A 13749-nucleotide genomic window follows, 5' to 3' on the forward strand; every position below is an offset into this window, starting at 1 on the left:
CTAATGGTAATGGGAAAGGAATCCTAGAGGATGAGTCCTAATGGTAATGGGAAAGGAATCCTAGAGGATGAGTCCTAATGGTAATGGGAAAAGGAATCCTAGAGGATGAGTCCTAATGGTAATGGGAAAGGAATCCTAGAGGATGAGTCCTAATGGTAATGGGAAAGGAATCCTAGAGGATGAGTCCTAATGGTAATGGGAAAGTGTAAGGAAGAGAGAACTACTGATTCCATGCAAAGAACATCACTGCTCACATTCCTGCCGCTGCATCAGCCGTTTGGAGCTGAAAGATGCGTTGAAGATGTCGTTCCCATAGCAACGATTAAAACATTCCCTAACCAGAAACCGTGGATTGATGGCAGCATCCGCGTGAAACTGAAAGCGCGAACCACTGCTTTTAATCAGGGCAAGGTGACTGGTAACATGACCGAATACAAACAGTGCAGCTATTCCCTCCGCAAGGCTATCAAACAAGCTAAGCGTCAGTATAGAGACAAAGTAGAATCTCAATTCAACGGCTCAGACACAAGAGGTATGTGGCAGGGTCTACAGTCAATCACGGACTACAAGAAGAAAACCTGCCCCGTCACGGACCAGGATGTATTGCTCCCGCTTTGAGGACAATACAGTGCCACTGACACGGCCTGCAACGAAAACATGCGAACTCTCCTTCACTGCAGCCGAGGTGAGTAAAACTGCAGTGAAGGCTGCAGGCCCAGACGGCATTCCCAGCCGCGCCCTCAGAGCATGCGCAGACCAGCTGGCCGGTGTGTTTACGGACATATTCAATCAATCCCTATATCAGTCTGCTGTTCCCACATGCTTCAAGAGGGCCACCATTGTTCCTGTTCCCAAGAAAGCTAAGATAACTGAGCTAAACGACTACCGCCCCGTAGCACTCACTTCCGTCATCATGAAGTGCTTTGAGGGACTAGTCAAGGACCATATCACCTCACCCTGGACCCACTCCAATTTACTTACCGCCCAAATAGGTCCACAGACGACGCAATCGCAACCACACTGCACACTGCCCTAACCCATCTGGACAAGAGGAATACCTATGTGAGAATGCTGTTCATCGACTACAGCTCTGCATTTAACACCATAGTGCCCTCCAAGCTCGTCATCAAGCTCGAGACCCAATAACATCTGCTAACCATGTGTATGTGACCAATAACATCTGCTAACCATGTGTATGTGACCAATAACATCTGCTAACCATGTGTATGTGACCAATAACATCTGCTAACCATGTGTATGTGACCAATAACATCTGCTAACCATGTGTATGTGACCAATAACATCTGCTAACCATGTGTATGTGACCAATAACATCTGCTAACCACGTGTATGTGACCAATAACATCTGCTAACCGTGTGTATGTGACCAATAACATCTGCTAAATATGTGTATGTGACCAATAACATCTGCTAACCATGTGTATGTGACCAATAACATCTGCTAACCATGTGTATGTGACCAATAACATCTGCTAACCATGTGTATGTGACCAATAACATCTGCTAACCATGTGTATGTGACCAATAACATCTGCTAACCATGTGTATGTGACCAATAACATCTGCTAACCATGTGTATGTGACCAATAACATCTGCTAACCATGTGTATGTGACCAATAACATCTGCTAACCATGTGTATGTGACCAATAACATCTGCTAACCATGTGTATGTGACCAATAACATCTGCTAACCATGTGTATGTGACCAATAACATCTGCTAACCGTGTGTATGTGACCAATAACATCTGCTAACCGTGTGTATGTGACCAATAACATCTGCTAACCATGTGTATGTGATCAATACCATCTGCTAACCGTGTGTATGTGACCAATAACATCTGCTAACCATGTGTATGTGATCAATAACATCTGCTAACCGTGTGTATGTGACCAATAACATCTGCTAACCATGTGTATGTGACCAATAACATCTGCTAACCGTGTGTATGTGACCAATAACATCTGCTAACCATGTGTATGTGACCAATAACATCTGCTAACCATGTGTATGTGACCAATAACATCTGCTAACCATGTGTATGTGACCAATAACATCTGCTAACCATGTATGTGACCAATAACATCTGCTAACCATGTGTATGTGACCAATAACATCTGCTAACCATGTGTATGTGACCAATAACATCTGCTAACCATGTGTATGTGACCAATAACATCTGCTAACCATGTGTATGTGACCAATAACATCTGCTAACCATGTGTATGTGACCAATAACATCTGCTAACCATGTGTATGTGACCAATAACATCTGCTAACCATGTGTATGTGACCAATAACATCTGCTAACCATGTGTATGTGACCAATAACATCTGCTAACCATGTGTATGTGACCAATAACATCTGCTAACCATGTGTATGTGACCAATAACATCTGCTAACCATGTGTATGTGACCAATAACATCTGCTAACCATGTGTATGTGACCAATAACATCTGCTAACCATGTGTATGTGACCAATAACATCTGCTAACCATGTGTATGTGACCAATAACATCTGCTAACCGTGTGTATGTGACCAATAACATCTGCTAACCGTGTGTATGTGACCAATAACATCTGCTAACCATGTGACCAATAACATCTGCTAACCATGTATGTGACCAATAACATCTACTAACCATGTGTATGTGACCAATAACATCTGCTAACCATGTGTATGTGACCAATAACATCTGCTAACCGTGTGTATGTGACCAATAACATCTGCTAACCATGTGTATGTGACCAATAACATCTGCTAACCATGTGTATGTGACCAATAACATCTGCTAACCATGTGTATGTGACCAATAACATCTGATTTGATGATTTGATTTGATACCATATCTCATGCCGAACTTACACCTTCCCTCCCTCTCTTTCTCTATTCCTGTCTTCTGCCCTCCCCTCCTCCCCTCCCTCCCCTCCCCTCCCTCCTTCCCTCCCTCTCTTTCTCTATTCCTGTCTTCTGCCCTCCCTCTCTTTCTCTATTCCTGTCTTCTGCCCTCCCTCTCTTTCTCTATTCCTGTCTTCTGCCCTCCCCTCCTCCCTGCCTTCCCTCTCGCCCTCCCCTTCTCCATTCTTCTTCTTCTTCTTCTTCTTCCCCCTCCTCCCCTTCCCTTCTCCCTTCTTCTTCTTCCCCTCCTCCCGTCCCTCCTTCCCTCTCTCCTCCTCCCTCCTCCCCTCCCTCTCGCCCTCCCCTTCTCCCTTCTTCTTCTTCCCTCCTCCCCTCCCTCCTCCCCTCCCTCTTGCCCTCCCCTTCTCCCTTCTTCTTCTTCTTCCCCCCTCCCCTCCCCTCCTCCCTCCTCCCCTCCCTCCTCCCCTCCCTCTCGCCCTCCCCTTCTCCCTTCTTCTTCTTCTTCCCCTCCTCACCTCCCTCCTTCCTCTCTCCTCCCCTCCCTCCTCCCCTCCCTCTCGCCCTCCCCTTCTCCCTCCCTTCTCCCTTCTTCTTCTTCTTCTTCCCCCTCCTCCCCTCCCTCCTCCCCTCCCTCCTCCCCTCTTCTCTCGCCCTCCCTTCTCCTTCTTCTTCTTCTTCCCCTCCTCCCCTCCCTCTCGCCGTCCCCTTCTTCTTCTTCTTCCCCTCCTCCCCTCCCCTCCCTCCTCCCTCCCTCTCGCCCTCCCCTTCTCCTTCTTCTTCTTCTTCCCCTCCTCCCCTCCCTCCTCCCCTCCCTCTCGCCCTCCCCTTCTCCCTTCTTCTTCTTCTTCCCCTCCTCACCTCCCTCCTCCACTCCCCTCCCTCCTCCCTCCCCCTCCCTCCCCTCCCTCCTCCCCTCCCTCCCTCCTCCTCTTCCCTCCCCTTCTCCTTCTTCTTCTTCTTCTTCCCCTCCTCCCCTCCCTCCTCCCCTCCCTCCTTCCCTCTCTCCTCCAGACCCTCACTTTATCTCAGTCTACGAGGTGGGTCTCTTCACCTATTTCTTCCTGAGAGAGAACGCAGTCGAACACGACTGCGGTCGCACCGTGTTCTCCCGGGTCGCCCGGGTCTGTAAGAACGACGTGGGCGGTCGCTTCCTATTGGAGGACACTTGGACTACGTTCATGAAGGCGCGGTTGAACTGCTCGCGGTCAGGAGAGATCCCCTTCTACTATAACGAGCTGCAGAGCACCTTCTATCTGCCCGAACAGGACCTCATCTACGGCATCTTCACCACCAACGTGTGAGTGACACACGCGCACACACAGACGCACATACACACACATAAAATGAACACACACATTGTCAGTGATACACACACAGGCACTTTTACATGTACAGAACCAGTCAGTAGTTTGGACACCTACTCATTCAAGGGTTTATCATTATTTGGACTATTTTCTACATTGCAAAGCTGTCATCAAGGCTACATTGAAGAATCTCAAATAGAAAATATTTGTTTAACACTTTTTTGCTTACTACATGATTCCATATGTGTTATTTCATCGTTTTGATGTCTTCACTATTATTCTACAATGTAGAAAATAGTAAAAATACAGAAAACCCTGGAATGAGTAGGTGTGTCCAAACTACTGACTGGTAAATATATATATACATGTATAGATGCAGGCACACACACACACACACACACACACACACACACACACACACACACACACACACACACACACACACACACACACACACACACACACACACACACACACACACACACACACACACACACACACACACACACACACACACACACACACACACACACACACACACATCTGCAAAAGAACCTTTAAAACAGCCCCAATGAGTGAATGAGCATAGTTTAGTAGCCACACACACACACAACAGACGCACAAGCTCACTTACACACACCTTTATTCTCCATCTATCCAGTCCTACTTTGTTTTAGTCTATTTATTTACACATTGCCCTAACGGCATCCTGTTGAGGCTGAAGGTTTTACAGATGCTAAGAAGCATATTACACATTGCCCTAACGGCATCCTGTTGAGGCTGAAGGTTTTACAGATGCTAAGAAGCATATTACACATTGCCCTAACGGCATCCTGTTGAGGCTGAAGGTTTTACAGATGCTAAGAAGCATATTACACATTGCCCTAACGGCATCCTGTTGAGGCTGAAGGTTCTACAGATGCTAAGAAGCATATTACACATTGCCCTAACGGCATCCTGTTGAGGCTGAAGGTTTTACAGATGCTAAGAAGCATATTACACATTGCCCTAACGGCATCCTGTTGAGGCTGAAGGTTTTACATATGCTAAGAAGCATATTACACATTGCCCTAACGGCATCCTGTTGAGGCTGAAGGTTCTACAGATGCTAAGAAGCATATTACACATTGCCCTAACGGCATCCTGTTGAGGCTGAAGGTTTTACAGATGCTAAGAAGCATATTACACATTGCCCTAACGGCATCCTGTTGAGGCTGAAGGTTCTACAGATGCTAAGAAGCATATTACACATTGCCCTAACGGCATCCTGTTGAGGCTGAAGGTTTTACAGATGCTAAGAAGCATATTACACATTGCCCTAACGGCATCCTGTTGAGGCTGAAGGTTCTACAGATGCTAAGAAGCATATTACACATTGCCCTAACGGCATCCTGTTGAGGCTGAAGGTTTTACAGATGCTAAGAGGCATATTACACATTGCCCTAACGGCATCCTGTTGAGGCTGAAGGTTTTACAGATGCTAAGAAGCATATTACATTGCCCTAACGGCATCCTGTTGAGGCTGAAGGTTTTACAGATGCTAAGAAGCATATTACACATTGCCCTAACGGCATCCTGTTGAGGCTGAAGGTTTTACAGATGCTAAGAAGCATATCACATTGCCCTAACGGCATCCTGTTGAGGCTGAAGGTTCTACAGATGCTAAGAAGCATATCACACATTGCCCTAACGGCATCCTGTTGAGGCTGAAGGTTTTATGGATGCTAAGAAGCATATTACACATTGCCCTAACGGCATCCTGTTGAGGCTGAAGGTTCTACAGATGCTAAGAAGCATATTACACATTGCCCTAACGGCATCCTGTTGAGACTGAAGGTTTTACAGATGCTAAGAAGCATATTACACATTGCCCTAACGGCATCCTGTTGAGGCTGAAGGTTTTACAGATGCTAAGAAGCATATTACACATTGCCCTAACGGCATCCTGTTGAGGCTGAAGGTTTTACAGATGCTAAGAAGCATATCACACATTGCCCTAACGGCATCCTGTTGAGGCTGAAGGTTTTACAGATGCTAAGAAGCATATTACACATTGCCTAACGGCATCCTGTTGAGGCTGAAGGTTCTACAGATGCTAAGAAAGCATATTACACATTGCCCTAACGGCATCCTGTTGAGGCTGAAGGTTTTACAGATGCTAAGAAGCATATTACACATTGCCCTAACGGCATCCTGTTGAGGCTGAAGGTTTTACAGATGCTAAGAAGCATATTACACATTGCCCTAACGGCATCCTGTTGAGGCTGAAGGTTTTACAGATGCTAAGAAGCATATTACACATTGCCCTAACGGCATCCTGTTGAGGCTGAAGGTTTTACAGATGCTAAGAAGCATATTACACATTGCCCTAACGGCATCCTGTTGAGGCTGAAGGTTTTACAGATTACTAACGGCAAGAAGCATATTACACATTGCCCTAACGGCATCCTGTTGAGGCTGAAGGTTCTACAGATGCTAAGAAGCATATTACACATTGCCCTAACGGCATCCTGTTGAGGCTGAAGGTTTTACAGATGCTAAGAAGCATATTACACATTGCCCTAACGGCATCCTGTTGAGGCTGAAGGTTTTACAGATGCTAAGAAGCATATTACACATTGCCCTAACGGCATCCTGTTGAGGCTGAAGGTTTTACAGATGCTAAGAAGCATATTACACATTGCCCTAACGGCATCCTGTTGAGGCTGAAGGTTTACAGATGCTAAGAAGCATATTACACATTGCCCTAACGGCATCCTGTTGAGGCTGAAGGTTTTACAGATGCTAAGAAGCATATTACACATTGCCCTAACGGCATCCTGTTGAGGCTGAAGGTTTTACAGATGCTAAGAAGCATATTACACATTGCCCTAACGGCATCCTGTTGAGGCTGAAGGTTCTACAGATGCTAAGAAGCATATTACACATTGCCCTAACGGCATCCTGTTGAGGCTGAAGGTTCTACAGATGCTAAGAAGCATATTACACATTGCCTTAACGGCATCCTGTTGAGGCTGAAGGTTTTACAGATGCTAAGAAGCATAATACACATTGCCCTAACGGCATCCTGTTGAGGCTGAAGGTTCTACAGATGCTAAGAAGCATATTACACATTGCCCTAACGGCATCCTGTTGAGGCTGAAGGTTTTACAGATGCTAAGAAGCATATTACACATTGCCCTAACGGCATCCTGTTGAGGCTGAAGGTTTTACAGATGCTAAGAAGCATATTACACATTGCCCTAACGGCATCCTGTTGAGGCTGAAGGTTTTACAGATGCTAAGAAGCATATTACACATTGCCCTAACGGCATCCTGTTGAGGCTGAAGGTTTTACAGATGCTAAGAAGCATATTACACATTGCCCTAACGGCATCCTGTTGAGGCTGAAGGTTTTACAGATGCTAAGAAGCATATTACACATTGCCCTAACGGCATCCTGTTGAGGCTGAAGGTTTTACAGATGCTAAGAAGCATATTACACATTGCCCTAACGGCATCCTGTTGAGGCTGAAGGTTTTACAGATGCTAAGAAGCATATTACACATTGCCCTAACGGCATCCTGTTGAGGCTGAAGGTTCTACAGATGCTAAGAAGCATATTACACATTTCAAGCTGTTTGGACAAATGCTGAGAGGAGGGAAGTGAAAATCACTTCTCGGGTCTTTTCTTCTCCCGTCTCTGTCTGTGTTGGTGCCCTTGGCTTAGTGACAGAGCAGAACCTTGTCTGGGAGAGACGCTTTAGTCCGCAAGGAAGAATGGTGTTGGAGGATAACCACTTAAGAACATTTCTGTGTGACTGTGAAACACTTAAATAGTTTTCAAACTCAAAGGGTTGTGGAAATTGATTGTGGTGAACCATTTGTGTTAGTTAACCCTGTCAGGTTTTGGGTTGCTGTCTGTCTGTCAGTCTGACGGTCCTACTCTGTGGATAGCCCAAAGCATCATATCCTGTCCAGAAGCTCCTCCCTGCCAGTCTATAGTCCCATGTGCCTTATCATTGGTCTGTTCAGAACCAACACCCAGAATCCCCTCTCTGCCAGTCTATAGTCCCATGTACCTTATCATTGGTCTGTTCAGAACCAACACCCAGAATCCCCTCTCTGCCAGTCTATAGTCCCATGTTCCTTATCATTGGTCAGTTCAGAACCCCTCTCTGCCAGTCTGTAGTCCCATGTTCCTTATCATTGGTCTGTTCAGAACCAACACCCAGAATCCCCTCTCTGCCAGTCTATAGTCCCATGTTCCTTATCATTGGTCAGTTCAGAACCCCTCTCTGCCAGTCTGTAGTCCCATGTTCCTTCTCCTTGGTCTGTTCAGAACCAACACCCAGAATCCCCTCTCTGCCAGTCTATAGTCCCATGTGCCTTATCATTGGTCGGTTCAGAACCCCTCTCTGCCAGTCTATAGTCCCATGTGCCTTATCATTGGTCTGTTCAGAACCCCTCTCTAATAGACTCGGTGCCAGTAGTTATAACACACTATATTAGTGTGGTAGGCTTCTAACCCATCTACCTCTCCTCCTAGACCCTGTTATTAACATGATGTAAACCTACACACTGCAGTACAGTCAGCCACAGAACAGTCAGCTACAGCCAGCTACAGTACAGTCAGCTACAGTACAATCTGATACAGGACTGTCTGCTACAGTACAGTCAGCTACAGTACAATCTGATACAGGACTGTCTGCTACAGTACAGTCAGCTACAGTACAATCTGATACAGGACTGTCTGCTACAGTACAGTCAGCTACAGTACAATCTGATACAGGACTGTCTGCTACAGTACAGTCAGCTACAGTACTGTCATGCAGGTGAAAGAGGACCCAAAAGCGACTTAACAGAAACAGAGTTTATTTAAGTCCAAACAGGGAATAACAGAAATCCTCTAGTCTGTAGAGGGGAATAACTGGAGAAGCGGCCACAGACTGCAGGTCGCTTCGGGTAGGCGCAGGCCGTAGTAGACAGAGACACCTGCTCACACGCAGCATCTGAAGAAGGCAAAAAACACGACAGGACAGGGCGATACACAATCACAGCACGGTGAATTCAAAACAAGGAACCGACGGGACAGGAACGGAACACAAAGGAATAAATAGGGACTCTAATCAGGGGAAAGGATCGGGAACAGGTGTGGGAAGACTAAATGATGATTGGGGAATAGGAACAGCTGGGAGCAGGAACGGAACGATAGAGAGAGAGAGAGCGAGAGAGTGAGAGAGGGAGGGGGAGAGAGGGATAGAAAGAGGGAAAGAACCAAATAAGACCAGCAGAGGAAACGCGAATAGAATGGGGAGCACAGGGACAAGACATGATAATAAATGACAAACATGACAGTACCCCCACTCACCGAGCGCCTCCTGGCGCACTCGAGGAGGAATCTGGCGGCAACGGAGGGAAATCATCGATGAGTGAACGGTCCAGCACGTCCCGAGACGGAACCCAACTCCTCTCCTCAGGACCGTAACCCTCCCAATCCACTAAGTATTGTGACCCGTCCCGGAACGCATGTCCATGATCTTATGTACCTTGTAAATAGGTGCGCTCGACAAGGACGGGAGGGGGAGGGAAGACGAACGGGGGTGCGAAGAAAGGGCTTAACACAGGAGACATGGAAGACAGGATGGGCCGACGAAGATGTCGCGGAAGAAGCAGTCGCACAGCGACAGGATTGACGACCTGGGAGACACGGAGCGGACCAATGAACCGCGGAGTCAACTTACGAGAAGCTGTCGTAAGAGGAAGGTTGCGAGTGGAAAGCCACACTCTCTGGCCGCAACAATACCTTGGACTCTTAATCCTGCGTTTATTGGCGGCTCTCACAGTCTTCCCCGCAGACAAAGGCAGACCGGTAATGAAGTCTAAGGCGATGTGAGACCATGGTCGAGAAGGAATGGGGAGCGGTCTGAGACGACCGGCAGGAGGAGAGTTACCCGACTTAGTCTGCGCGCAGTCCGAACAAGCAGCCACGAAACGGCGCGTGTCACGCTCCTGAGTCGGCCACCAAAAGCGCTGGCGAATAGACGCAGAGTGCCTCCAACACCGGGATGACCAGCTAACTTGGCAGAGTGAGCCCACTGAAGAACAGCCAGGCCAGTGGAAACAGGAACGAAAAGGAGGTTACTAGGACAAGCGCGACGACGCAGTGTGCGTGAGTGCTTGCTTAACCTGTCTTTCAATTCCCCAGACTGTTAACCCGACAACACGCCCATAAGGAAGAATCCCCTCGGGATCAGTAGAAGCCACAGAAGAACTAAACAGACGGGATAAGGCATCAGGCTTGGTGTTCTTGCTACCCGGACGGTAAGAAATCACAAACTCGAAACGAGCGAAAAACAACGCCAACGAGCTTGACGGGCATTAAGTCGTTTGGCAGAACGGATGTACTCAAGGTTCTTATGGTCTGTCCAAACGACAAAGGAACGTGTCGCCCCTCCAACCACTGTCGCCCATTCGCCTAGGGCTAGCGGATGGCGAGCAGTTCACGGTTACCCACATCATAGTTGCGCTCAGATGGCGACAGGCGATGAGAAAAATAAGCGCAAGGATGAACCTTATCGTCAGACTGGAAGCGCTGGGATAGAATGGCTCCCACGCCTACCTCTGAAGCGTCAACCTCGACAATGAATTGTCTAGTGACGTCAGGAGTAACGAGGATAGGAGCGGACGTAAAACGTTCTTTTAGAAGAGATCAAAAGCTCCCCTGGGCGGAACCGGACCACTTAAAACACGTCTTGACAGAAGTAAGAGCTGTGAGAGGGGCAGCAACTTGACCGAAATTACGAATGAAACGCCGATAGAAATTAGCGAAACCTAAAAGCGCTGCAACTCGACACGTGACCTTGGAACGGGCCAATCACTGACAGCTTGGACCTTAGCGGAATCCATCTGAATGCCTTCAGCGGAAATAACGGAACCGAGAAAAGTAACGGAGGAGACATGAAAAGAGCACTTCTCAGCCTTTACGTAGAGACAATTCTCTAAAAGGCGCTGTAGAACACGTCGAGCGTGCTGAACATGAATCTCGAGTGACGGAGAAAAAATCAGGATATCGTCAAGATAGACAAAAACAAAGATGTTCAGCATGTCTCTCAGAACATCATTAACTAATGCCTGAAAAACAGCTGGCGCATTGGCGAGACCGAGCGGCAGAACCCGGTACTCAAAATGCCCTAACGGAGTGTTAAACGCCGTTTTCCACTCGTCCCCCTCTCTGATGCGCACGAGATGGTAAGCGTTACGAAGGTCCAACAGTAAAGCACCTGGCTCCTGCAGAATCTCGAAGGCTGATGACATAAGGGGAAGCGGATAACGATTCTTAACCGTTATGTCATTCAGCCCTCGATAATCACGCAGGGGCGCAGAGTACCGTCCTTCTTCTTAACAAAAAAGAACCCCGCCCCGGCCGGAGAGAAGAAGGCACTATGGTACCGGCGTCAGAGACACAGACAAATAATCCTCGAGAGCCTTACGTTCGGGAGCCGACAGAGAGTATAGTCTACCTCGAGGAGGAGTGGTCCCCGGAAGGAGATCAATACTACAATCATACGACCGGTGAGGAGGAAGGGAGTTGGCTCGGGACCGACTGAAGACCGTGCGCAGATCATGATATTCCTCCGGCACTCCTGTCAAATCGCCAGGTTCCTCCTGAGAAGTAGGGACAGAAGAAGCGGGAGGGATGGCAGACATTAAACACTTCACATGACAAGAAACGTTCCAGGATAGGATAGAATTACTAGACCAATTAATAGAAGGATTATGACATACTAGCCAGGGATGACCCAAAACAACAGGTGTAAACGGTGAACGGAAAATCAAAAAAGAAATAGTCTCACTGTGGTTACCAGATACTGTGAGAGTTAAAGGTAGTGTCTCAAATTTGATACTGGGAAGATGACTACCATCTAAGGCAAACATGGGCGTAGGCTTGTCTAACGGTCTGAAAGGAATGTCATGTTTCCGAACCCATGCTTCGTCCATGAAACAACCCTCAGCCCCAGAGTCAATCAAGGCACTGCATGTAGCACCGAACCGGTCCAGCGTAGATGGACCGACAAAGTAGTACAAGATCTAGATGAAGAGACCTGAGTAGTAGCGCTCACCAGTAGCCCTCCGCTTACTGATGAGCTCTGGCCTTTACTGGACATGAATTAACAAAATGTCCAGCAACTCCGCAATAGAGGCACAGGCGGTTGGTGATCCTCCGTTCCCTCTCCTTAGTCGAGATGCGAATCCCTCCCAGCTGCATGGGCTCAGTCTCAAAGCCAGAGGAGGGAGATGGTTGCGATGCGGAGCAGGGAAACACCGTTGATGCGAGCTCTCTTCCACGAGCCCGGTGACGAAGATCTACCCGTCGTTCTATGCGGATGGCGAGAGCAATCAAGAGTCCACATCTGAAGGAACCTCCCGGGAGAGAGAATCTCATCCTTAACCACTGCGTGGAGTCCCTCCAGAAAACGAGCGAGCAGCGCCGGCTCGTTCCACTCACTAGAGGCAGCAAGAGTGCGAAACTCAATAGAATAATCCGTTATGGACCGTTCACCTTGGCATAAGGAAGCCAGGGCCCTAGAAGCCTCCCTACCAAAAACTGAACGGTCAAAAGCCCGAATCATCTCCTCTTTAAAGTTCTGGAACTTGTTAGAGCAATCAGCCCTTGCCTCCCAGATAGCTGTGCCCCATTCTCGAGCCCGGCCAGTAAGGAGTGAAATGACGTAAGCAACCCGAGCTCTCTCTCTCTAGAGTATGTGTTGGGTTGGAGAGAGAACACAATCTCACACTGCGTGAGAAAGGAGCGGCACTCAGTGGGCTGCCCGGAGTAGCAAGGTGGGTTATTAACCCTAGGTTCTGGAGGCTCGGCAGGCCAGGAAGTAACAGGTGGCACGAGACGTAGACTCTGGAACTGTCCAGAGAGGTCGGAAACCTGAGCGGCCAGGTTCTCCACGGCATGGCGAGCAGCAGACAATTCCTGCTCGTGTCTGCCGAGCATGGCTCCTTGGATCTTGACGGCAGTGTAACGGCGTCTGAAGTCGCTGGGTCCATTCCTTGGTCGGTTCCTTCTGTCATGCAGGTGAAGAGGACCCAAAGCGACTTAACAGAAACAGAGTTTATTTAAGTCCAAACAGGGAATAACAGAAATCCTCTAGTCTGTAGAGGGAATAACTGGAGAAGCGGCCACAGACTGCAGGTCGCAGCCCGGGTAGGCGCAGGCCGTAGTTGACAGAGACACCTGCTCACACGCAGCATCTGATGAAGGCAAAAAACACGACAGGACAGGGCGATACACAATCACAGCAAAAACACGACACGGTGAATTCAATCACACAAGTGAATACTAAACAAGGAACAGGACAGGAACGGAACACAAAGGAATAAATAGGGACTCTAATCAGGGAAAGGATCGGGAACAGGTGTGGGAAGACTAAATGATGATTAGGGGAATAGGAACAGCTGGGAGCAGGAGCAGACGATAGAGAGAAGAGAGCGAGAGAGTGAGAGAGGGAGGGGAGAGAGAGGGATAGAAGGGGAAAGAACCAAATAAGACCAGCAGAGGAAACGAATAGA

The 13749-nt window shown here is 48.0% G+C and overlaps 1 pseudogene; it reads left to right on the forward strand.

Annotated features, from left to right (window-relative positions):
* Positions 1 to 13749, forward strand: part of LOC124010738 — an 82899-nt pseudogene that overhangs the window by 57514 nt on the left and 11636 nt on the right.

Source organism: Oncorhynchus gorbuscha, linkage group LG23 (genome assembly GCF_021184085.1).
Source record: "Oncorhynchus gorbuscha isolate QuinsamMale2020 ecotype Even-year linkage group LG23, OgorEven_v1.0, whole genome shotgun sequence".
In the NCBI taxonomy this organism is placed as follows: Eukaryota; Metazoa; Chordata; class Actinopteri; order Salmoniformes; family Salmonidae; genus Oncorhynchus; species Oncorhynchus gorbuscha.